The sequence below is a fragment of the Pipra filicauda genome, unplaced genomic scaffold, assembly GCF_003945595.2.
Source record: "Pipra filicauda isolate LSUMZ 115617 unplaced genomic scaffold, ASM394559v2 scaffold394_size754893_pilon, whole genome shotgun sequence".
In the NCBI taxonomy this organism is placed as follows: domain Eukaryota; kingdom Metazoa; phylum Chordata; class Aves; order Passeriformes; family Pipridae; genus Pipra; species Pipra filicauda.
The window spans coordinates 162,985-190,663 of NW_024104525.1; the positions used below are offsets into that span (position 1 = coordinate 162,985).

The window sequence follows — 27,679 nt, forward strand, 5'->3', positions numbered from 1 at the left end:
TATCAAAGATTATGTTTGCCACTGACTTTACATCCAGTGAATGTTTCCCCATAAACTTTTTTGCTGTGCTAAGCAAAGCCCTGGGGAATGTGAGTCCATTTATTTTGAAGTTCTTTAGTGTGATACTGACTACAAGGGCAACAGCCATCTTAGGTGTATTGCTCACTTTGATCTATCCTCTTCTTTGAGAATGAAGAATTTGTCTCTAAAGGACACAGTCCCATCTAGAAGGACTGTATGGGATTCAACTCTGAGTGGATATAAATGCAGATTAAATTATGGACAAAATGTTGACAAGTCTGCAGCAGAAACATGGAAAGAACAAACCTTTTGCAGAGCTAGGGATGTGAGTTTCCTAAGAAACTTTTAGGGTCCTCCTAAATTATTATCTAGACACAGCTGAGAACAGCAGTCTACCTGCTGAATTTTCCTAGTTCTTAAATATCTGAAGTGAGTGCAGTAGAGGCTTTACAAATGATCATTCTGCAAATGGTTTCCCCAAACATTTTGCTTGATGGGAGAATAAAAGCTCTTGCACATTGCTCAAACTTGTACAGTGATATTATGCATTACATTTGCACTTAGTAGCAATGACTGTATTCTCCCCAAAGTAATCACTGTGCATAATAAAGCTTCTTTAAAGCAGGGAACATGATTGCTTGGTGTTGACTGCACACCTACAGAACTATATGCCTAGTGCTTACACTAATAGAGAACATCTTCGTCGGAGAGAAGCTAAACCCCAGGATTTTTAGTGCAGCCTGCAGACAGGATAATTGGGGTCCTAGGTAATCAACAAAATTATGTCATTCCCCTGTGAATATTTGCTGTTCATAGCAAGGAGCTTCTATTCTAACATATTAAAATCTTTTGTCCTACCACTGGAAAATTCAGTAGGAGTTTTTTGAGGGTAAATAAATTATCATGCCCATGTTCCAGATTAGGGCTAGACTGATGTACTGTATAATCTTGAGTAAATCAGGAGTAGCCAGGAATAGAAAGAATGCTTCATTATTTTACAACACAGAGAAATCATTACATGTGAAATTAGATTCCTGTAACCATGCAGGTCTGTTCAAGCCACTCCTGAAATTCCTTCATGATGTTGGAGGAGGCACACAGCAAGATAATCATCCCTTGCTATTTTCTCCAAAACCTTTCCAAATGGGAGGCAGAGCGTCCATGGTTTCAGGGAATGGAGTGGGCCTTACACTGATTTTTTCTTCCTTCAGTCTTCTCAGTGTAGGATGCAACCACGTTCTCTCTCCTTTGAATGACTGTTCAGGTGTAACTAATTTCTAGGGTACCTGAGCAGTGATCCTGTATTTGGGATTTTATGATGATTCTCTTCTATTTTCTGGGGAAGGTAATGTCCAGGATATGAAGTTCACTATTCCTTGGTTATCATGAGACTTAGGAAGGCACTGTCAAGTATGTGAAGGACAAACATCACACATGTAGACAAAATGGCAAGTAACATCTCCACTCTGTAGTATTTCTGTAGGATCTGAAAAATCACAGAATTCCTTATTCCTTTTTTAATGAATGGGTCTATTAAGTTGTCTAGCTGTATTTATTTATTTTGGTAAACAGACTTTTAAAGTAATTAATTCATTTTATAAGTGAATTGATAAGGTCCAGATTTCTTCTGCCATGGGGTCACTACATGCAGATATGAGTGTGGGTGTAAGAATTTTAGAGGTATCATGGAAGTTGAGGCAATGTATGAAAACATGAACAGTGCATGCAGCAGTTGCTTAAAACTAATATATTCTTGTGCAGTCAACCACTCCTTTTTTTCTATCTTTCTAGCAAATACTGGAATAAAATTGCTTGCTGTCTCCTTTATGAGAATAATTGATCCTTCTTGTAGTCCCATTGCAGTACTCCTGCAGAAAACTGTTTTTTTTCTTCTGTTACTGTTCTCATGGAGCTTTTTATTGAGAAAATAAATTGTCAAGAATAGTAAAATCAGACATAACATCAGAAAACATTTTTGTGAGACCAGAAGTTTATTGTTTGATGAAGAAACAGTAAAGGTTCTAACCTCATCTGCGCTTAAGCTTTCATTGTCATGAAACCTTCTAGCAGGCAGAACCTAGCCAGACTTGTAAAACAACCAGAGGGAGAGCTGACACGGTTGATTACAATTTCCAAAACTTATGACTTGGCTTAAAAACTGGAAGATGGCCATGGATATAGTTTTGAGTTTTTGGTTTTTTGGCAACAAGGTATGAAAGTTATCAGAAGTTCTGTTGTTGAGACCTGAGATAGCATCAGACCTAGTCAGCCAAATGGAGTTAGAAATTTCTTGTGGTTTTAACCTTGTTCCTAGTTTGATAGCAGATGATTCAGAGTATGCAGTGGGTGGTTTATGACAGCCTGTACAACTGAGGTTATAATATGGCTACTGGGTGAAGTCTGTCTGACATAACTAGCTAAACCTTTTTTTACTCTACAAAGACAGGAATATAAGAATTTGTCCCACATGTGGAAGGCTGCTTTCCAGAGACCATGCAAAGTGAATTTGCCAAAACTGTTTGCAGAACTCAATGATTCTTCATCATTGTGTGGTTCAAATAACTCTTCTGATCTCCAGTCCAAAAGTGGACAGTCGATATTTCCCTTTGTTTTGTAATGGGATCTTTCTACAGCTTCAGAATAACCCCAGATGAAACATCAGAACATGGCAAAAACCAGGTGGGAATGCCAGAATTAATGTCACCTCATTCTTCAAGAATATTGCACAGAACATGCCAGTGACAAAGGCATGGATTCAGTCTAGATGTTGAAGTTCACTCTGCTAAAATGACAAATTGATCAACATTCAAAGGAGGAAAGTGATCTTGACAGCAAAACGTGAAGACTCAAGGAAAGCAGAGCCTGACGGATGCAAAGGCATGGACCTGAGAGGGAGTTAAGGTCATTTAGGTAAGAAGGATCACCTGTGGCTAAGCCAGTTTGGGAGGGTGTTTGGTCTGCAGCTGTTTCTTGAATACTGAGTTTATATGTAGAAAGAGAATGTGAGTATAAGTAAATTATTTATAGAATTTGCTGCTTGCATGGGAGTGCTGGGAAGTGTAGTAGAGTAAATGTAGACAAAGGATAACCTCTCACAACCTGTTAAAGCTCTTATGACTGAATACTGCTTGCTGATGGTAGACTGTCCTTAGAAAAGGTCTGAGAATTCGGAGGCCTTAATGCAATATCTGGAAGCTGCAGAAAGTCTGAAAAGGAGTATTCCCTGCTTGTAGTGGCTTTCCTCAAGAGAAGCTGAAAGCATTTCCCCTGGACCTTGCTGTAGAAATGCTTACTTTGCAGTTAGCCAACATGCCCAGCTGCCTCACAGCCCGTGCTCCTGCAGCTTGCTTGCTGCTGTTTGCCTTAAGTAAGTCAGAATATTTCTAGTAACTGCAGTCATGCATTTAAAGTGCATTGAAGAGCTACTGCTGACCTGGCTGCTGATCTGAAACAGGCTAGACCATTTAACTTCAGGTGTGGAGTGATATTACCAGCAGATTCCACATCCGGCAAGAGTTCATCTCCTTCTGCAGAAAGGGAAACATTGAAGACATTGCTTTAGCAAAAAGCAGGTCTACTTTTTGCACTAACACAAACACAGTATGTGTTATGTTGTAGTGTTATGTTGTAGTTTAAGGATCTGGCAGACAGACCAACAACTTACAGACTGATACACCTGCAAGAGTGTACAGGTACTTGGAAGACTGCGTCCAGGAAGCAGGACTGGAAAAGTTTTGCTTCTTTCTTACATCAGGGAAATACCTAATTATGCAGCTTGGGCAGTTGAACAGCTCGATGAACAGTATAAAGAAAAATAGATTAAAAAATATCCAGGAAAATGGAGGCTAGTTAGCTCTTTCTTTTCTGATGGATCTATTAAATGAAATCATATTCTAGCACACAACTCTCAGCTATGATCTCACAACTATTAGTTAAGCTTGGTCATATGAAAATGCCATTTCTTTTCCCAGTAAGAAACAAAGGTTTGTCTGTAGCTTCTCCCCTGAGCCCCTGAGGGCTTGTGTGCTCAAGACTCTCTCATGTGCCGTTGGCTAATGCAATAGGCAGGTCGTAGTAGCATCCAATTCTTAACCTCTAAATCCCTATCCCAAAGAGGTAGATAACTTATGGTTCAACTGGCAGGGTGCAGTCTTCAACAATGCTGAGACACTACTTTAATTCATACCCCTTGAGCTATTACAGACATGCCACTGCATCCCTAAGAAACATACACGGATCATAAATAAGGTTAGATGTTATTTTAAGTAATAAACATTGAGATACAGAAGCTTCATTGCAGCCTTCTGTCTTCGCCTGTCTCTTCATTTCAACTATTTTTAGTTTGCAGTCAGCATTATGACTGTGAAATCAAGGAACACTTGGACAATAGGTACATAAATAATTATGGATAGGTCTCCAGAGCCTTAAACATTAGCAGAGAATTCAAGTTAAATACTGTCTGGGACTATTCAGTGGCTTGGAAATGTTGCTGTGCTTATACATATTGATATAATTTAATTTCCTATGGTGAAAAAACTAACCTGGACATTGGCAGTGGTGGAATGGTCCGCACAGAAGCTTTGAGAGTTGCAAATCTATGTATTACTGAACGCAATTCTGCAGAATGAGCTGGAGCCATCTTCTACGTTTGAGCTGGAGCCATCTTCTACGTTTGACTGCTTACACTTCACAACAGTGATCTCTGAGAACTTTATACAGGTTAAAACTGATTAAAGCTGTGTTATTACTCATTTAAGAGTTACCCTGCCTTGTGATAATACTGCAGTGTTGCTGAAACCTGTTTGAGATATTAACTGCTAGAGTTGTCAAAGAAAACATACTGCACATCTGCAGACATGCCTGAGAGTAAAAAGAGATATTTTTACTGGTTTTCCAATCCATATTTAAAATATGAGTTAAAAAAATAGCTTGTAAGGATGAAAGCTAAGTGTATATCAAGGGATACTGCATTGCTGTTGCTTTGGGTTGTGATAAAAAATGACAATAGTGAAGAAAGCTTGTGTAAACTACTGAACCTTTTTCAGTAACTTGCTTTTTCTGCATGTGTTTTTCAAAGACAGCTCTTTGATATTAAGTCACCCCTTGAAAAAGTCTCTTATGAAGTATTAGTTAAAGGGTGCAGAAAAGTAAGGCTTTTATGCAGAGATATAAAAATATTTTTTTTAAACATTGAAATTTCTATTTATGAAAGCACTATGCAGACATTGATGTTGGTAAGAATGTTGCAAAATTATCATGTAGATTTTCTCTGTTTGTTTTTATTTCCTTTTCAAAGTTTGTGAGAATAATTTGTTTTGATGTGTCTTTGGAGGGCTGGATCATGCAGGACAGTAACATAGAAGACTTTCACCTCCCTGGGTCACCCCTGCAAATGCAAGGGTAGGAAGAAATAGTAAAGGTTGAGTCCACTGAAATACAAATGTATCTCTGCAAATCTATAAAGAGAAGAGTGAGGACCAGTTAGGCAGAGAACTGATTTGAATGACAGCTTTGGTGATCAGGGAAGTTGTCTGCATAGCCTCCCGTTCCATGTTGTGACACTCTAAAATCAAGTGGGGGCCCTGGAATACATCACGAGCCAGAGCCAGGACTTTCTTGCTTAGTAATTAAAAGTCTCATTTTAAGAGGGCAACAAGACCTCAGGTCTTACCTGGGATTAAGAAAGGGGGAATTTAAATTCACATTCCCTGTTCTTGAAAAGTGTACTAGCTTCCAGGTGACAAGTCAGTCTTTAAACTTGTGGTGAGTTCACGTCTGTGAGAAGGGGAAGCCCTCCTCTTGCTGCTGCACCTGTGCCTGCTGGACCACTCAGGGATCACTGAAATGGCAGAAAACTGCCTCAGAAGAAAGGAAAAAATAGCAAACAAGACAGCATCCTGCCATTCTAGTGAGCTGAAGTGGCTTGAGGGAGCCTCTAAGCAGCCCAAGAACAGTGTAGAGGGAGCAGGAACACTCCTCTTTATGGCTGTGTGCAATTAAACCAGTACATCTGGCTTGTGAAATGGTGCTTAGGAGAATCTTCCCTTGATTCTGGGATTGCTGAGGTATGTTGAGCCTGAAGGAACACAGAACAGAGCAGAGCAAAAACCTAAAACCAAGTGTGAGTCTAAACTTCTGTTAGAGCATGTGCCTGGTGGTGTCCTGGTCACCTGTGACAGCCTGTGTGTCTTGTATTTCAATAAGCTGCAAATACTAGGCAGGAATTAGGTATGCTACCTAGAAGACTTCTGATTGGTACATGAGTGACAGAAGGTGAAGCTAACCATCCTTCTCAGGTAAAGTAAGTCTTCTATTTCACTCTCTGACTGTCAATCTCAGCCCCAGATCAGTCTCCTTTTCTACTTCTCCGCATTCTCCTTCTGTCCCAGTTTACTCCTTTTTTTATTCCAGTTCAGCTTTTATCTCCACTGCAATGGAATGCATCAGACCACACCTATAGAAGCAAACCACACTATAGCAGGTGTCTCACAGCTGTCTATCTCTGCTCCCAAAATACTTTTGGGCACAGTGTGGTGGTCAGTGCAGGTCAAGGACTATCCCCAGCAGGCAGTTTAGAAGAAGCAAGCCTGCTTTGACAGGCAGCTGAGAAGGGACATACGGATGTGACCAGTGCCATGTCTGTCCACCTCCATAGTCTACGGACTATGGAGATGTAGTGACCTTTATCTACAGCTCAAATCCACTGAAACAATAAGAGAATTCCCTGCAAACAAGTTCTAGCACCCAACTCCACAAAGCGCTGAGACTGTAAATGTGGTCTTACTTCTACATCTCTAAGTGGAAGGAATCGAGTATTTTGTTGGCCTGACATATGCACAGTTGCTAAAGGAGACTGCTCAATAAGGAGAGAGTTACTGGAGAGTTTATCTGCAAAGTTTTGAAAAAAGTTTGTAGAATATGCTCAAGTGACCATAAAATAAAACACAAGAAGTTCTACCTCAACATGAGGAAGAACTTTACATTGAGGGTGGCAGAGCACTGGAACAGGCTGACCAGGGAGGCCATGGAGTCTCTAGAGACATTCAGACATCACTCAGATACATTCCTGTGTAATCTGCTGTAGGTAACCCTTTCCTGGCAGGGTACCAGATGATCTCCAGAGTTCCCTTCCAACCCTAACTATCCTGTGATTCTGTGAAATTATAAAAAAAAAATAATATATTTAGCACCCTCTTTCCAACCTTTGGCATATGATTCAAAAGAAGAATTTTTCTTAAGAAGACATCACCAGATGTTTACTTATCATGCTAAAAATAATGCATGGCCTAAGCCTCATAATTTGAAAGAGGTGAGCTACTTTCATTAAAATTTCAAACATGCTCAATTCTAAGGTAAGATGTGAGGAAAATTTTGGGAATCTACTTTTGAAAACTGGTGGGCAACTTCAATTATGAGCAGAGCTATTACTGTTTAGGTTTGATCACTTTACAAAAACTGAGAAGCTGGTATTTTATTCTAGTAATGGCATTGAGGAGTTGTGATTGATTCTGCAGAAGTGACAGAGATGTATCTGGACTAGGCAAGAGAATAAAGCCTGCGAAATCAAACTGAATATATTTTTTGAGAGTTTATTTCAGCACTTGATAGAAAACTGTGGTAACCCTAACAGGAACAAAATTCAAGTCAATATTACAGAAAGAATAAGAAAAATCACCAGTGAATTTCCATGTCAAAGTACAACCATATACCATTCATTCTTTACATCTGTTGAAATTTGTACATGTTTCTGAAAGACAGACTGGCTTAGTTTGTTGGCAACCCACAACTATTTTGAAAGCGCAAATGAAACTAGGTTACTGTACTGTAACATAGTATGACATTACTATGAAAAACTCAAGACCCCTCCCTTCCTCTCTGATCTCATTTGAAGTGTGACAACATCAGATTGGCATTGCTAATGCACAGCCCCCCCAGTGTACACTGGGTCTCATTTTTGCATGCTCTGAACTAGCTTTCCATACCCTCTTCACTTCAGACCTGTAGATGTCAAGGACTTCTAGCCTTGAGTAGGCAGGAATAATTAGTACACATGAACAAAACACATTTATAAAAGACAACATTTTAAAACTAAATGTGCTTGGTCTTGGACCTTCTACAGTCTGCACATGATCTGCAGTTTGATCTCAGGAAAACTATTTCAGCTTCAGACAAAAACATTTGGAATTTTAAGAGAGACTACTGAAAAGTCCTGAGAACAACCTTAAGAACATTGCTGTTATAACTCAGTAAAATCCATTAATGTTTCCCATAACATTGAATCTAAACATGCATCAATGTGAACCATGAATGATAATTTCAAGTTGCAATATGGCCTAAAATTTCCAGATATCACAGAAACAAATGGTTGAGGTCATTCATGACACAACATTGCACAATGTAGAATAGAGTGCCTCTTTTTAATACGTATATGGAAATTCCAGAAGTGTGATGAGACAAAAGCAGATATATTTATTTGAATTAATTTATAAGACATGCTAAAGCTACTATTTAATAAAATAAAAACTGATTACTAGGTAAGAAAATCTTTTTTGAAATGCTTCCTCTTTTAAAAATGTACAAATTCCCTGCCGGCAATCTTACAAAACACACACATGCTGCAAAAATGAAACATACAAGAGGAGGAGCAATGACAAATTACCTCAGCTTTCATCACTACTTCACTTGATTGAAACTGTTCTCATGTTCCATTAAATATAATAATATATTTGGAAAATGTAAATAACCTAATTATATTTTCTTCTTTCAAGCTGCCAGGCACCAGTCATATATCGCAGTCGTATAAAAAGAAGATCCCTGCCCATCTGCAGCCAGCTCCAAACTTCTACTAACTTAGAACCTGTGATTAATGAAGAAGAAAATCAGGACATTATTAGAAAAAAATGAGCACTGGCAAGACACACACCTAAGCAGTCTTGAAACTCTGCATTTTCAGCACACTTAGTCACACAACCTAGATCTTAATATTAATAAAAATTTATATTTTGAAAGTTATGGCTTTATAGTAATTACATTAAGCTGCAGGTGGGAGACTCTAGTTTGCAAGCAGCACAGTAATTCCATGTATGTGACAAGATGCACAGTCTTCTCCATGACAGGAGTAAATAGGAACCTGAACACCAATAATTAGTCAAATGATCTTTTTATCAACTTTGGAGAAGAGGACCACCACCTTATCTTACAGCAGTAATATGAATGTGCCGATCTTCAGGCAAGTAAGGAACCTACACCATGAAACCAAGCTTTCTTCCATCTCTGCTAACATTTGTGATAGGTGTAATGCACGCGTGGAACTGCATCGAAAGGAAGCATTTCCTTTCTAGCAAAGCTGTCTCAGGATGTTCTCTACTTGCACCCTTCATCACCACTGCAGTTCATTGCACTATCTGTTGTTCAGGAGTTGTGTTGAGGGGAAGAGATTCAGATTGAGAAAAGACAAAAACACAAAAAGGGTAAAAAAAAATGGAGGAACTGCATTTGATGGGAGGTAAGTGAGCAGAAGCAAGCAGTACCTCTTCAGCTGGCTTTGCTATGACAAAATATGCATGGAGCTATACTTTCCAGTAACCCAGTGTCAGAGACCTCCCTACGGGTCTGAAAGAACATCACATCTTCAGAAGAGATGGTGCCCCAGAGGAGGCCTTAACAGCTGAGAATTCTGGAAGGCAAGACACAGTGAAATGAGTTGAATCAATAAGCGACAATGGTCAGACTTCCTGCACAGTGTTTTACAATTGCTCTATTTTTTTTAACACATTACAGCAAGAGTACATGTTAAAGTAGTGTTTTGTCCTAGCAGTATAACTACCTACTTTTGCCTCCAGTGGGAGTGCAGAGTTTCTCTCCCTTGTTACTCCTTCACCTACTCTTCCTGTACCAAGCCATGGAATAAGGCTGGCAAGGACAGGAAGTTCAAAATTTCTATGGAAAGAAGGCTGTATGTTATCAAAACTGAGTGAAATATGGGCAGAGCACTGGATACTTTATTCTGGATTGACATGTAAGGAATCTTACAAGAATATAAACAATTTGCTTACCTTCTATTTCAGTCCAGTTGTAACAGCAACTTCTGCTATAGGTATTTTCAAGCGCTGGGCTATATAAAGAAGTTCCACGTCAAACGCCCTGAAGAAGAAAAGGAAATAGAAAATACAGTCACACTTATTTCTAGAAGAAAGACAGCGGCAATGTTAATTAAATCCCTTGCCTGATTTAATTAGTATCAAGCGCATAACTGAACCAATTGTTCCATTTTACGCAGTTGATATCAGTGCTCTACAGGTCAGATGCACATGGAAGGGAAATTTATTTCTGACTGAAAATCTCAGAACACAGGCAATATACCATATTACAACATAGTAACATAGTAACAACAACACTTCACTGCATTCTGTTTTTGAAAGTATAGGTCATGCTGTATTCAGACCACTGCTCGCTTTTCATTGCGGCCACTATCGTGGTTTAAACATTTTTAAAGACATGAAGACCAAGCAGTCAAACATACAGGGTCATTCCACATCTTTAGGAGTTTCATCAAAGGGGACAACTACCTGCTGTGGCTTTACGCCAATTTGATGATCTCTCCTTGTACTTTCTAAGTCAAGAAACTCAAGGCAGCAGCACAGAAGTGAGAAATTACCTAAGTTACTGTGCATAACAAAACCTGAACAACAGTTTTACTTTATCCAGTGACCATTTAAAGCACAACACAGAAACCCTCTTGAGACACTTGTGTTTTTTGCTGGCACAATTTTTTGCAGGTTGTGCAGCAAAATGAACTGGGGAAGTGATCCTGCTGTAAATCAGCTGCCCCTTTCTGCCCACTTTGTCCAAAATATACCTCAATCCTCTCAGTTCTCTGCACAGAGAATTGTTTGTGTGTTTCATTGTTGCAACTGCATGCTCAAATGGGCCTTCTGGACCCGAAGCACTGAAGCTTTTGATATCAGACAAGTAGCTTAGCATCTTGTAATGCTCATGTAAAAATCAGCATATGAAACTGCCAGTAGCTACTATTGACAAGGGTGAATGCAAATCACAATTATGAAGATTCTGGTGATTTTTGTTAAATTTCTTAGATTTACTGACTGCTAGGTCTATTTTTTTTTCCTCTTTGTAGTCTTTGAATGTCACTAGGGATGTTCTTGTTCCTTCAATGAGTTTTAATAACTGGAATTTAAGCTAAACAGTCCCCCATTCCCCTCAGTAAGCAGCTTTTTAAAATACTAGTCCCTATTGGAAAAAAACCGTCAATGGCCTTCCACATGTAGTTTCCACTAGATTTAAAATATATTCAAATATAGAGGTTTTGGTTTTTTTTCCCCAGAAAACTAAACCTTGAAGGTTAAGGAACTGGAAACATTTTAGCCAAGCTGTTGGTAAGATTCCCAGTTTGAAGTCAAGGGAACAGATGTTCAAGGCCAGCTTACAGAGCAGTCTTGAAAATGCAGCTGTGAGGCAGTCAAGTACGATTCAACATTAGTCCACATTTTCTCTCAGTAACTTCTCAAGTTTAGATTCTCCTTAAATTCTCATTGCTAAGTCCAAGACATTTTTCTTTTAAAGTGAAAAAACACCTTCTCTTACTGGAGAAAATGTATGCAAAAAACCCCCACATTACTCATTCATGCTTCAAGGGTTGCTTGAATTCAAGTCATTGGTAATTCCATTTAACATTACAGAAAGGGTAGAAAGAGACAGACAGGTGATCAAGAGCAGGCACAGAGTCATACTTTAGCAGGCTGCTAGCCAAGTTCAGATGTTACTTCCTTCTACCTCAAACCACCCTTTCCTTTTTAGCAGTGTATTTCTACTAAACTATTAATGAATGCAACAACAGCAGTCAACTTTGAAATGTGCTGCAAAGGCAGCATAAACAAATGTTATCTACAGAGACTACGCTTACTGTGTATGGAGAGTTTAGAGCTATTTTCTAAATTTGATTTTGATCGGACACAGACCTTTTAATTGTCACCAAAACAGTTACAGGAATACATTTTTTTTTCCTTGGTGAATTGAATCTGCTCAAAGCAGCCTTGCCATTTTACTGCTTTCTTTAAATGAGGGCTGAATATTATTTCATTAATTACGCCACAGTCTCTTTTGCTGAAGTTATATTATTTAATTTTTTTGCTGACATTTTATGTTTGTAAGCCAAAACGTCCATGTATTCACCTTTGAATGTTTATGAATCATGTGTATTAAGACTAAACCTAATTTTGTAATACTTACTACTTAAATGACTAAAAATCTTAAGAGACGCAGAATAATTGTCTGATGAATTAGACTATATGAGCTCCTCTAAAAGTATTACTACATAAGGTATTAGCCTAGTGAACTGTTATTTGCAACAATTCCTGTGGACAACTGATTACAGGAATGTCAGCATATACACCACAGAACAACAACATTAAATAGTTCTGTGAACTACAGCGCTCAAAGTAAAAGATTAAAAGTACAGAAATTAATCAGGTTGAACACTAATATTGTTACATGTGGTTGCCATTTGGGTAACAGTGAACATATCCCAAAATTAAAAAAAAACCTATTCAAAGCTGAAGGGAGAATGACTTTAGTAGAATATCACTGGGGTATCTTTTTTCTTCCCTTTCCCCCACCACCCTTCAGTATACCAGAATAGTTAATCAGAGAATAAAGACCGCAGTATGTTCAATACGCTGATAGCATTACATCCATACTGCAGATCACCAGACACAGATGGTATAGAAGAACCATACAGAAGCTTCCACAGCCAGGATTTAAGTGTGGGTATGTCACATGGAGCCTGTCCTAGAGGAGATCAAAGCCACACCAGTGGATGAGTCGGTGAGTGCGATTTGCCGGGAAGCCATTTGTGACTAGTTAATATGAGACAAAAGCACTTTTAGACACAGCAAGGTATTACTCATACCATGTACTTCATCCTGCTGCAGAAACTGAAAGTAGGTGCCTCTTGGAAGAGGGACACACAGCTCAGAATACCTAAGTTTGGCTCCAGCCTGAATGAATTCAGGCTCCAAGCTAAGTTTAGATCCAAAATTTAGACACACAAAAATATATGGTGTGAACAATTTCCCCATCTATTTCTAACAGTGGCTCTATTATGTGTTAATTGACACTAATATGTAATGTGAAATAAAGAAAAATTTCTCCAGGTAGTTGTGTTTTGGTTAAGTTAAATTTAAGACAATGCTGGCTGAAATTCATTTGAACACCAAGTTGGTAGGTGTTTAATTGAATTCCATCCTTTTAAACTGAACCCTTAAAATGCTTGAGCTTATAAAATACGTATCCTGAAAAATTATTCTGTATTTTAAAATTGCACTAGGACTCTTCTTTTTTTCCTGGTCCTATATTATGAGTTTCAAAAAATAAATTCAGACCTTCAGTTATAAAGTTTTAACTGGAATTCAGGACTTTTGTACACTCATGATATGTTTTTCCAGTAAACTCTTACTGGGTAGAGAAAAATTCCAATAGTCAAAGAAGTCTGAGAATGAAACAAGATGTCAAATGGGTTAGTCTGCCAGCACTGCTCTAGCTAAACTGGGGCTTTTGAAAGTCCACATATTTGTGTGCCAGGAGCAAGACTTTTTGTAAAACAAAAGAGACAAAGTTAAAATAGCAAAATGTTTTTGTGTTGATTACACATTAATAAACAATTCTACGTGCCATGCAGAAAACCAGGAAAAAAAATCATTCCACTGCTTGTGTTGGTCTACAATGCCAAAGAAGTGGGAAAAAAATCCCTGTAGCAATATGAATGCTTATTTTTCTGTAATTTTTATATGGTGAGTCACATTTAGAGATTAGTGACAAACTGGATAAACAAATGTTAATTTTTTATATTGATCTTTCCAGTTTTCAAAGTGAAATAGCATGGCTTGTTCAGTGCACAAGGCAACTTTTATAGACAAAAGTAATAGCAACCATTTGATCTAACCAGTGATCTCCTGGCTTGGGTAATATCATAATAAATTGCAACTTCACAAAAGTTTGTCAATCAAACCAGGACTAGAACTATGTTTTTTATCATTATTCCAGGTAGGACAGTAATCGCTGCTATGTCTGGTTCTCCTAAGGATGGACGTTTTCTGGCTGGAAGGAAATTTATAATTTCGTTTGGTTGTCAGAAGAAAGCAATGATCAAATTTAGGATAGGAAAATTCTGCCAGTGAGACCATTTAATTTTCCAATATTTCTCCTGTGCACCAAAATTTAACACAGTTACATTTCTCAAGTCAAGACTGTAGATGCAGAACTAGACCTTCTTTTGTAGCCTGAAGTAATTACAACTGTCTCTGTTATGTTTTTATAATATCTCTTTTAATTTTCTTTTAAGTCTTAAATTAAAAAATGTGCTCCATCCATTTCTGAAAAACAGATTAATGGTGTAATCAGATTCAGAACCTAAAACACAAAGCATATGCTCTCTGTTCAAAAGGTTGCTCTCATTTCAAACTAATGTCAAAACACTGCTATTTAGAAAGTAAATTTCAAGAACGTTTGGTTTGCATTCATATATACAGAGCCAGCTCTCCAAAGAACAGTTAAACAAAAAGACAATGAGAACACTCACTAAAAAGCTAGTTTAGGATTTAGGCATTACTACTTAATATTGAATATATAAACAGTTTGCAAAATCTATTGATTTTCAAATTCTTTCTAAACTTTAAGGGTAGATTAACAAAATATTCTAGGAAATATGTTGGTCTCTCTTTAAAAAGTGTTACATGATCCTTATTGCCATAATGATAAAACTGTAATTTTTCCTTGTATACTTCAGTTTCCTTTCAAGATTTCCTAAATATAAGCAACTATAAATCAAATTCACCACAGCAAGAAGAAAAATGTGGTCTGTTTCCTAGTATTTTCAACATTAAAGAGGTGATATTGCCATCAATGTCCACTGGAATGGAAAACATGAAGAAAGCATAAAAAAGTGAAGGTCTAAGCAGGTAGGAATTACTGGGTAGCTGATTTTATAGTAATTTTATATTAACATGAGTAAACACGTTTTGCATGAATTTTAGTCTAAATATTTGTTATGTGCTCACATAAGAATTCACCTAGCATTGTAGTACCCCAAAAAATCCAAGCATGACAAAACTTGAGCAGACAGGACAGATGATCTGGTTTTCGCAGAAGCCTCACATTCATTCCCTTCAACAGTTCACCACGTGCTCCAGTGCAGCAGCTGGGGAGCCCTCGACAGACTCAAGGACCAGGATGCTCTCAGATGGCTTTTATTCGATTAAATGATGCTTGTTTGTTGAATATTCTCCAGCACTCTCCATTATTCTCCATTATTCCCAGAACATCTGAGCTCTGACCATCCTGAACTGAACTCTTCTTTCAATATCTAACAGAGCTGCACTTCACTTGTAGGATTTTAAGACTCCAAGAGAATCAAATAATTTCTTCAGATGTTGAATAGCTCCAGTGCAGTGATGCAGAGGCTGTAACAAACCCAGCTTTCAGAGCCTTTTACCCAATATCAAGATAGTGGTTTCTCTGCAACTCATTCATACTGGTCTCAGTATGAATGTGTTGTTCTGTAACACAGCTGGGGACCCCACATTGTTCCAGGTTCCAGCAGAAATACAATACTGACGACTACTTCTTACTCTTATGTCTTCATACTCGTGGTAGGTACAGAACCTCTATGACACAATATCTAACCAGTTTTTATTTTCCTTTTTACACATGTTATGCAATGGAAAGGTATTAGGGGCCAGATTTGTTTAAAAGAAAAGGTTTCCACTACTGGCCTATTTCTGATTCTTACATAATTACATACAAAAGTATCTATGGAAGATCTGTGGGATGACTATTTGATGTCCCTATCTAATTTCCAACTGCAATTATTGCACTTGTTTGTACAACACTGACATTTAAGTTAGGACTATAATTTCTTTTAATTTATCCATTCTCCCCATATCCCCCATATCTCCCCATGTCCCAGTTTATTTCCAGGTCTTATAAATATTAACTGGGAAAGGGACAGTACTCAGTTTTGTCCACTGACAAGTTATCTTCCAGTTGCACATGCTAAATGACTAGCTGTGAAGCTGGTAAGTACCTTTTGAATCCTTATTGTAGTTTTTTTTTCTTCAGCGGTGGCAATAATCTGAGTTTCTCTCCTCTAAGAGGGTTTAGTTTCCACAAAACTTGCCAAAGCTTTTGATCTTCAAATCTCTACTGTTCTGCCAGATTTGGTTTAAATTAGCCAATAAACATGAAATTGAAAGCAGAGAAACACAGAAACTGTTGATGGACAGATGAAGATATAACCAGACAATATATTTCCTGTTTTAGCAGAAAATTAAACCAAACTAAAAAAACCCAAACAAACTATTGTTGTTTTAGGCAAATTTGTGACTTGGAATTATCTGAAGAGCTTCTTTATTGGAAGAATTTGTGTTATTCTTTCCTTGACAAACAAAACAAACATTCCTCTTCACTAACCAGTACATTTTTGATAAATAAGGGATTAGTTTTTGGATTACTGTAAATAAAAGTGCAAGACTAGAAGGCCAATTTTATAGCAGTACATACAAGGCGCAATGAATTAAGATATGAAAATCCAGTGTGTTACACATCAACAATATAATTACTATAAGTCAGCAATATCCTTTTTTCATTGCCTCTATTCCCAGATAATGGGGTACAGCACATTTATTTTTACTCTTTCATTCCTTTGGTGCTACAAAATTGAAGCGGCAGAAGAAAACTTGCTAAGATTTTTTCTGTAGAAAACACTTTATATAATCAGTAAGTGCAATTAGAATCTTCAGTTTGAAAAAAATAAAATTTAAGATTGCATTTTTACAGCTTAAACTTATTATCCTCATTTATTTCTTTCAGTTTTCTTCTTGAAGAACTTAATTTATAAAGTGAAGTTAAATAGGGCAATTTTGGGATGTGCACTTCTGGACCTCACATATGTGTTTAACCATCTATTTAGAAAATCCCTCTATGTGAAATTTACAGAACTTTACAGATCAAGTTTGGGTTTGGAGATAACAGCACAAATCATACTTCTGGCTCAGCTATAGTTTCCTTTAGAGCAATATGCAAACCACTTGGGTAGAAAAGTGAGACAAAGTGATTTTCTGAACATCGACTGCTCACAGTTACAGATTCCATACAACAAGCTCTGTGTTCCACACTTGTGTGCCCAAACACTACATTCACAATTTCACTCTGGAGGAGCAATGTAGCTCAGCTATCACTGCCAAACCTCAACCTAAAACTAGATGTATTGGAATTCACTAGGCACTGTAGGTTTGCACTCATTTTTGTACGGGAACACTGTTCAGTAATTCTGTTCTCTGTCAGCAAGCAGTAGCCCACGAGAGATTTTCTTGAATGAAGACAACAGTTTGAAAATATTTGATTATACTTAATTAAACTATCCTTTTTAGCAACAATTTCGGTGCAGGAAATTTACAGAAATTATAGTAATTGTGTGGAAACAGTGTTTCAGTCCCTTAACAGTACTCATGACTGTATCACTCATAAGGGAAATGTTCTAGCTAAATTACAACAAAAGCAGCTCTAAAATAATTCAAAGAATATGAATCATCTTCTATTGTCTCAAACTAATGATATATATCAGTAATCCTCTCATCAAATATTTTAGCAAGAAAAGAAAAGAATAAGCATTTGCTTTCACTTTGAGTCTTCAGCAATTACAAACATCAGATATTGATTCTAGGTAAAAGGTTTTGCTTAAGCAGTACTGAATTGTAAAGAACATAGAATTTCTAGCAATTACCAGGATATTTGAACATAACAAGAAATCTAAGCTGCCATGCAAGCAGTACTACAATTGGTTAAACTGAGCAGCTAGGATTTATACACAGACATGACATGCTTCATAGTAGCTGCAATACTAAAATTGCTTTTTCAAAACCATGTTCCATTATAAAAAAAAACCCCAACAACAACAAAAAAAATGAACATCTTGCCACTCTTCTATATGAAGAGTTGAGAAAGTCTGCAAGGCAGCTTCTCTGATTAGAAGTTTAAATCCTCACTGTGTGTCCCTGATCTCTTTGACACAGAGAAACCAAACAAGGAAGTGGAACCTGTACATAAGACGAGTTGGAAAATGAGAGCGCTGTGGACAAAAGGCAGTAAGTAAGATGGTTTCATTTAAGTGATGAGTGAAGTGCTTGAACAGAGCTGTCTTACAGGACAATAATCCTGTTTTGTGACAGCTTTCGAAGTTTGTAAACTGTTTCTGTTTTGCACTGGAAGGGAAATAGAACATATCAATTGTTACAGTGAAACAAAATTACAGCTGAAAGGGAAAGACTTGCCAGTCAAGCACAGCCTAGGATAAGGGAAGTCCCAAGTTCTTTTTTTCTGCTTTCCCCAATTCACAGCAGTTTTTCACTTGAAAAAATGCTTTATTAAGTAAAGCAGGAACCTGCACCTGGATTTCAAATAATGAATGGGAAGACCACAGTATCTTCTGCACGATTCTTTGGGAATTCCCCAAGGAAAAGAAGAGTAAAGGAGGAAGAGCATGGCATGTTACACACTCTACTCCACTGGACACTTACAAGCTATTTTTTCCCTCTGTCTAGTCCTCTTGTTTTTCTAAAAATTGGCTGAACAGATGCAATAAATTCAAAAGTTACCAAGACAGACAATGGACAATAAGCCAGCAGGACACCATAAAGTGCTACTCCTAAGAATACACATTTAAATTAAACAGGTTCCAGCTGCTAGTCCAACACAAAAATTAAAAAAGTTTTTAATTATTAAAAAACCCAGATGGGAGCATCTCCTGTTATTTGTCACGCAACTTCTTTCATTCAAGACTGAATGATCTCCAGAGCTTGCACACACCATGTTAAGGCACTTAAGAGAACGCACCTTTTTGCAGTATACGATGGACCAAGTAAATATCAGGTCTTCAGTAAAGGCTACTGTGCAAGATAATATTTCATTTTATATTTCCAGCAATGTTACACAGTCATCTCTTTTCTTCTTTTGCTTTCAGAGATATATTTTATGTTCCTGGTAAATGTTCTCCCAGCCTACTCTTTGGTTACATTTTTGTTCTTGATGCAATAATCATGTGGATAAGTTTGTCCATGGACTCCAGAGGCTGGAGTTTGGATTTGCAGAGGTCGCTCTTAGTCTTTTTTCAAGACAGTTCCTAAGCAACCAGAACTCTGATCTACAAATCACTTCTGAACTCACTGCTGGTCTTAAGCTCAATTTAAGCGATTGTATCTAAGACTGCAAACCAAGTATCATGTATAATCTTTAGGAGCCATCAATTTAACTGGTAAGCATCTCTGGGTGAAAAGAGATGCCTTCAAACCTAACAATTTAGAACCTCACTTGAAAAATGAGAAGATGCTCAGCTTATTATGCAACAGCCTTTGGCTTAAATTAAAATCCATAGGTTGTGCCTTTCAAAAAGTGCTCCAGTCCCAGGTTAATGGTGGATCTGGTGTGGCTTCTTTGGCTCTGTGACCAAGAACACAAGGCTGCCACTAGTGCCAAAAGGGAAGCGCTAAGAGGCTGCATGATTGTCAGACAGTGAAACTGTGCACTTACTTCACAAAGAGGCATTCCTGGTTATGATTATCACTCCTAAGACTATTTATACCTGTCATATTTTAGATTCATTAAAGTACATTAACAATTCTGGAGGCAGAACAGAATTCTTGATGTCTTCAGACTGAATTTAAGGTGAAATTCTGGTCTCAATAAACCCTATACAGCTGCTTATCACAGCTTCATTCTACCGTTTTAGATGCCACTAAGTACAGAGAAACATCCCAACATCTAAAAGACTATTCTGCAACTGTTTTATACCTATTGCACTACAGAATGGGTATTTTCTTCCCATTGTAGTAGTCTTTCTGTCTTTTTGTTTCAGACTAGGGACAGCTGGATGACGAAATGAAATGGGCTACGTATTTCAAACAAATCAGTTCTACCCAACCGGTCGGTGATTCCTTTATTAAAATCAGAAATATGTGGAGAAACAGGAAACAGAGCACAGACACATCCTAAAAATTGTACTTTTGTATTAAAAGATAAAAGTCCTCTCCCCTATGTAGCAAGACCTTCAAAGATGAAAAGAAATATGAGTGCACTGAAGAAAGTTTATCTGCATTCAGTACCTGATCATACAATGAAGCATTTTTCCTGGGTTCAAATTTCTGAACATTACCAGTGTATCTTGCTTTGAACTTTTGTAACTATTTTAGTAGTTGTGTATATATTTTAGAATTATTTCAAGTATTAAGCATCAGTATAAACAAAGCTTACTCATGAAAACATTCAACATGATGAGCACATCCAATGATGCTGAAAAAATGAGCCCAGCAACGTGTCTGTTGCAATACAAGTCCCATGCCTGTACTTTGTCAACTACTCTCTGCCAAGACATCAGAAAACCAGATGCAAGATAAGGTCATGCGCCTATGCATCACTGTTTATTCCACAAGAGCCACACACAGAACAGTACTGTCTGTGTGTTCAAAACTCACAAATTTTACAATGAGTAATACAGAAAAATTACACCACTTTACCAAGAATTGAGATACTCTTTAAACAGTTGGCTGCTAATTATCCTTAAATCACTTTAAACAGGTTTCAAGATCTGCAGGTCAAGCTCTTGTACTGCAAGGGAATCAGTAATAAATGAACTCATTTTCCTTCCATTCTAGCCCCAGTACTGGTTACTAGTTACCAGTTTTATCAGGGTTTAGAGGTTCTGTTCGTGACATGTTCTCAACTCAAAAAATTAAATCTATAAATTGGAACACTGACTGAAACAAGTACAAAGTGCCTGAAATCCAGAACACATCCTCTGTATATGATGGACCACAATCTACACTTATTACAATCTTTTCCTTATTTTTAGCTTCCATTCTTTTACAAATATTGATTCTTTAATTGCAAAAACTGTAGAGCAGATAAGCTCTAGAACCACAGGAAATAGCCATTTGGTTCTGTATAGGAATATAAATTAAGAAGTTATTACTTAAACTAGTATTTCAGAATCAGTGGAATCTTGTATTGAGATATAAAAACCTCAAAGTACTATACTTTTCTGCTTCTTCTAGCTGCACTTCTTCTACTGCTACATTCTGAGCCTAAATCAGTCTTTTCTACAGTTTACAGATAATCTAAAGTTTATTACAGTTTGCATATGGTGCGTACAAATTACTTCAATTTATTCAGGTTTGGTTTAGCTTACACTGTTTACTGTATGAATACAGTATATATATTCAACAGCACAGATAAGCATGCAGCATTCCTAGGAACTGAATGTTTTCCTTAAATATTGTGCAATGGAAGGGTAACAGAATGAAGTACTTGTTGCACTGATGTACCTTCAAACAAATAAAATGCCATGGTGTTAGAAAAACACATAACCTCAAATTAAATAAATGCAACGAAAATGAAAGGTTTAGCATTGTTCTCGTGCTACTATTTCTCACATAAAATCTCTCAAATATACAGCTGCTGCTGCCCTCGTAGCAAAAAGCAAAAAGCTGCCTGTTGGCTCCTGTACTTGCGCTTCTGAACTCACAGGCACATCCCTTGCAGCTCTGGCTGGAAGCTTGCACATCACTTCTGGCACTCTGGGAAACTAGCTACAAGTACCTCACTCTCATGTGTTTAAGCAGAAAATAAACCTCTGTTCTTTCAAGTCAAGCCCTCAAAAAAGAATGACTATCCAGGGAGGTGTTCTTGTTCCACAGGTTTTTGAATTTTTATGTACAATAAAAGTTCTTCCAAACACTGTCATTTAACTAAGGACCCTGAGAAAAGAAAACCTCTTTAAAAGAAGGTGAAATTAAGATGCATCCTTAAAGGTATAGAGGATGACATCAGATAAAATGAAAATGCAAAACAGTTAACAAAGAAAACTAAGTAGGCAACACATGGTATTTACACAGAACAGAACAACTTCAAAGAAGTTAAAGGAAGGATAAATAGAGCATTCTGTACTGTATTGAAGTAGGCCCACTGGATGCAAAGCAGTTAAGAACTCTTAAGTGGAAGCTCTTTCTGACCGCCCATTCTTGAGGCTTCTAAGCTTACACCTAGGTCTTCAGACTTACACCTACATCTTCAGCTGGATTTCAATAAAGTTGAAGAGAATTACAAAGGTCAATCTCTGTGCATGTGTATTAAACTAAAGCCATGAGAATTTATACTCACAGGCCATGGCTGGAGATGTTTTAGACCTTCTTCTACTTTTTCAATATCTGCAAATTTTGTAGCTCCATCTGCATCAGCCATAAGAATTTTTTTCCCCCGAGAACTAAAGACACCCTCCAATGAAAATAGTCAATAAAAATCAACAATTTTGAAATCAGTATTTGTCATAAGCTATATGCAAAAGACTCCAAAAACCTAATATAGTAACAAGAACAGTGATATCTCACAGATTCAACACAACAAGTGAGTCAATATTCTGCTACTAACCACAATCTACCAACTTATAATAACATCTAGAGACTTTACACACTGTGTGGTGTCCCACAGTGACACACAATCCATGAACACAAAAGGCTAACAATCCCTCTGAAGAGAAGGTTCCAAACTAAAAGCTTCACAAACCAAAATCTAAAAGTCAACAAGTTGCTACAGTCAGCTGTAGAAGGGAGCACAAGAAGCAGTGATTAGCAGCTGCCACTGCACTGAATGGCTTTTCTTTGTCATTTCAGCTATGGAAAGGAAGATGCAGAGGTAGTTTTTCCCAACACTGTTTCAAAAGAATTCAACAGCTATTTCTCAAAACTAATTTAAGATTCAGTCTTAAGTCACAGTCTCACTGCAAAACGTTTGTGATGCACAGGTCTCACAGCTTGTTTTGCCATATTCTTGGTCAGAAAAATTTCACAATTTTTGAAGGGGTCCAGACAGGAAAACAATTAGCAGTGGGTTTGACCGAAGTACTGTCACAACCAAGCATGTGTGAGTTTGGAAAACCCTGTCAAGGAAGTAGTTGTATACACATCCACTCTGCACTGCAAAAGTGTATCACACAGAGAATTTTCTCCTTCTCTTGAAATAACATCAGAAGTATATACTTTACAAAAGTCCCATATGTTCTAATATAACATTCTCTCCATTTCCTATATTTACTCATTTTTCATAAAAAAAATAAAATGGACACATTAAAGATAGAGCATAAAATACAGATAAAGACAAGTCACTGATAACTCACAGATGATACTACTCTTTTTCGTAAAAGTAAAGTGTTATTCATCTTAGGAAAAAATATTCCTTCAAAATGTCTAATAGCTGTTTTATTTTTAGGACAACATGATTTCAGGATAATGTCTATGTGAAAGCATAAATTGTGCTGTTTCTGCTATTGAGTGTGGGTGATGACAGTGGGCTTCAGTAGAAACAAACTTTGCTGGATGAGAATGCTTCTTTATTAGCCATTTTAAAAAACACATCTATGACCTGAAGAACAAAGTTTGCAAATTTGGCTGTATTTTGTCTACAAAAAGTTAACTTTAATCTGTAACAGTTTGGTTGTTTTTTTTTTTTGGTTGGCTTTTATAAACACAAGTCTATTTCTAAGTGGAACTAACATGAATATGAAATTCAAGGGTTTTTTTACCCTTTGAAATCTCATACAAAAAAATGTCTTCATTATTCATCTTCCTGGCAAGAAAATACTGTTTCCAAGATCTCAAATAAGCTTATTTTGAAAAACAGGTTTTGCTTTAATTTATAGAATCTGTACTCAATTTTCTCATAATCATTTTGTTAATGCATTGAATCAGCACAAGTTTATCTTCTGTATATTTGGTGGTTCAAACAGAGAAGGAGATGAAAGTATCTATTACCATGCTGATTGCTTCTCCTTTCCCTTGATTTTTTACCGAAGAAAGCACTTACACTTTGTCACTTCCATATTTCTTGCAGTACTCCATTGCAACCTGACAGACGCACAAAAAACCACCATAAAACAAACCCAGGAATCAAGGTAGAAGTTTACATTTGCTCACCTTTTAAAACAAAATAAATTAACAGCACAGAGGTATAACCACTTCAGTCAGCACAAATACATTGCCAGTGTTCGCTGGAGTCTGTTCGGGAAAATAAAAACTAGTTCACAGTCAAAACAAGAAGACTGAAGAAACCAGTCATGTTCAAAAGAACAGGATACTCCAAACCCCATTCTCCCACCTCCAAAAACCTCAAACCTAATTTAACTTATACTATTACAGACCTTTTATATTAACACCAATAGTTAATAAAATAAATATAATTTTCTACTACAGTCACCTATTTATCACTTGTCTTGCTGCTGTTTGTGGTTTTAAAGAAAAATTCGCATTGATCTAAAATCCCATTCACACTGCAAAGATCTGCAGATTTTGTTCCATGCTGTGAGGAAGAGAAAGCATGAATTTTCTCATTTTAATTTTTTCTAAAGGTTGTCTTGAGTGCTTGTAAGTCCAGAGGCCTGCAGCCGTTGTATGCTCAGTTAAAAGAGATGCCAGAAGGAATGCACAGTAGTCAAAAATATTTACGAGCAATCCTTAATGGACAAGCTTAAGGAAAGTAAATCAAAAAGCACTATGCATTTTAGCAGCTACCTCAAATATCTTCCAAGCAGTAGTAAAAAAAGTCCTCAAGTTAGCGACCCTTCCTTGCCAGTGACATACATCAAAGTTGAACCAGAAGAATACAGAACTATTTTGAAAATACTACTACTGACACAGGGATTTTTAAATAAACAATGCCATGAAGAGTGTGAAGAACTATGTCAGATGTTCTGTCAATCACAGTATGAATTGGGTATTTTAAAAGACTTTTTAGCTTCCTCAAGTTCATATTCACATCATCACTATGCATACATAGAGTATTTCGTAAGAAATTTCTTGAAGTTAGGATTAGAATTCTGAGAATCTCAGCTGCAGGAAAATGGCTGTCACACTTGCCAACCAAGAAAACTAGAATTTGCAAAAGAATTATATGTGTATTCATGTGCATACGTGACATCCATGATGTATAAAGAACAATGACAGAAAGCACTCAGAAATATGAACTTCAATTGTCAACTATTTCAAGTACCAAAATATAAATGCAAAAAACTGTTACATTCCACCAACGTAGTAAAAAACCCCACACCTCTGACTGCTTGGGAAGACAATTGTTTTTCTTACCTTTGTAGTTTGATCTTTACTGCCATCATTAGCCACTATGACTTCATAAGTCTCGCTTCTTGAAAATAAAAGCAGAAATAATATATTTAATCCAATTTCATAAGTAGGCAGTAGGTCTTTCAAACATCATTATTCTTTTCTCTCCAGCAGGTTTTAAATCATTCATGATTGCCAATGGATACTAATATGATATAGTAAATTTGTTAACATGGCATAATTAAAGAATTTTGCCATACTTGATGAACGTACCATTGCACTGGGTTGTCATGCTACCATCCAGAACTGAAAAATCAATTCAATTGTAAGAGATGAACACTCGGAACATTATCGCTGTTGAGAAAACCCAAACAGAACAAATCCACAAACTTTCACAATGGGCTTCTTACCCAGAGAACAAATCATAATGAAGAACAGACACTTAAGAAACTTGTTGGAACAAACTAGGATTTAGTTTAGAAAGTTAAATGTATGGCTAATCTTTAGCTTTGTCTTGGAAAGATAACATTCACATGAAGATTTTTTCATCGCATAGCAGTATATTAAATTTTTACTTAATTTAAAAATACTTTTTTGCAATTGATCTAGAAATAACTGATAAGAGACCGAAGTGTTACTTCTAAGTAGCCAAGTATTACTGTTTAATATACACTAACATAACAAAGTAACTAGATGACTGCTTATTATACATAATACACCAAAAAATAATGAATTTTGAATGCAAAAAGAAAATACCTGTCTTTTTCCTAGATAATCCAAAGCTTCATCCATCATAAGAGGTACTAGAGAAAAGGTGGAGGAGGTCAGGTTAGTAGATTATAACAGGCAAAGCACCAAAAGCACTTGCACAAGCAAGCTGTAAACAACCACAAAGCAAAGCTGAGCAAATCGACTCTTTCATACGACACTACCTTCAACAAACAAGCTTAGCGGCTGCAACTTGAAGTTCTGTCCTTTCTGACTGAAAAAAGAACACTGAAGAAAATCACGCACATGATAAAAGACATGATAAAAATATTTCTTCCGAGGAACCAATTTTTCATTTTGAAATTTGTAATTCTCTACACAAGATTAAAAGAAAAAGAAATCATTCTTCATGACTGACCTTGAAAACCAGCACTGACTTTATCTACTTAAGCAAGCTGACAGCTTGTGTACTACCGTGTTTGATTATTTCTATCACATCTGAAAGCTTTCACTCAGTATCAGGTACTCATATCTATGGCCAAGTCAAACACAAACCTGTGAGATCATCCTTTTTTCTGCTCGTCTGAAGCTGCTGCTGTTTAAAGGGTGGAAAGCTCTCAAATCAGTTTTAAAAGTCTTTTTTTTACTTCTTGCCTTGCAGCATTTACAGGAGCAATGAACAACCATTCTTCTGGGGTTCATTAAAATAGAGGACTCGTAGTTAAAGTGCCCCATGCTATTTTTTGCAGCAGAAATCAAGTTATACAATGACTTAATTTTGAAATTCAATGTAATTGGACTGTTTTCTGGAAATTGTGTCCAAAATCTGATACATAATCTGGCCTGCCAGAATCTACCCCAAACATAACTGACCTCTGCATTATTACAGTAACAACAGATAGATTTTCTTCTTTTCCTCAAAACAAGAAAAATCTTACACCAGTCTTCATCATCATATGAAGGCATCACAACAGAGTTCCCTCGTAGGGGGATCATGTATACTTTGTACAGGTTCTTTCCTGCCTTCAGCGCTTACGAAGAATTTCTCTTCTTTGTGTCGGTGAAGGGTTGGCATTTTTTTGGGAGTTAAGTAAGCTATTGCACAAATCTATGATGAAAAAGAAATAAGAAAAGTTGTTGAGCATTCTATTAGAAGTTGACCTAGCTGTTGAATGTGCTACAAAGGGTAACCAAATGTATTTCAATAATGAGGTGGGTCAATGCTGTGGAACTTGATCCACTGATTGAATCACACAGGACTAAAATCCTCTCATGTCGTTTGGTTACTCCTAGTCTGACCACTGTCAGCATCATTGGCTTGTTACTATTTTTGACTGCAAAGCATGCAGATGCCTCCAAAGTTGTGGTCCAAGCGCACACAGCCCCTTCCCCAAGTAATCCTGAGCACACAAACTGGTGCAGCCCCTGATCCCACTCTGCGCCACTGAAATCAAGGCCTTGGCTCATGACCAGCCAGCCATGTGCTTGCAAAACAGAGGCTCTGATCACCTTATGAATAGCTACAATAAAGCCATGGAACTTGGGGTTTGGAGCACTTTATTTGGTAACACCACATACAGAATCACAGAATCAATTAGGTTGGAAAAGACCTCTGAGATCATCGAGTCCAACCTACAACCGAACACCACCATGTCAACTACACCATGGCACTGAGTGCCACGTCCAGGAAACACCTCCATGGACAGGAGGCATACGTGGACAGAAGGATTCCACCACCTCCCCGGGCAGGAGGTATACGTGGCACTGCGGACAGGCAG

The 27,679-nt window shown here is 37.2% G+C and overlaps 1 long non-coding RNA gene across 1 annotated transcript; it reads right to left on the reverse strand.

Annotated features, from left to right (window-relative positions):
- Window positions 1-7,594: 7,594 nt before the first annotated feature.
- LOC113983884 lies at window positions 7,595-27,648 on the reverse strand. The gene is made up of 6 exons (XR_005564945.1): window positions 25,950-27,648; window positions 25,218-25,275; window positions 23,944-23,984; window positions 10,077-10,164; window positions 9,552-9,697; window positions 7,595-8,878 (listed from the first exon to the last, which is right to left on the reverse strand). It is a non-coding gene; the product is annotated as an uncharacterized LOC113983884 (long non-coding RNA).
- Window positions 27,649-27,679: the final 31 nt, after the last annotated feature.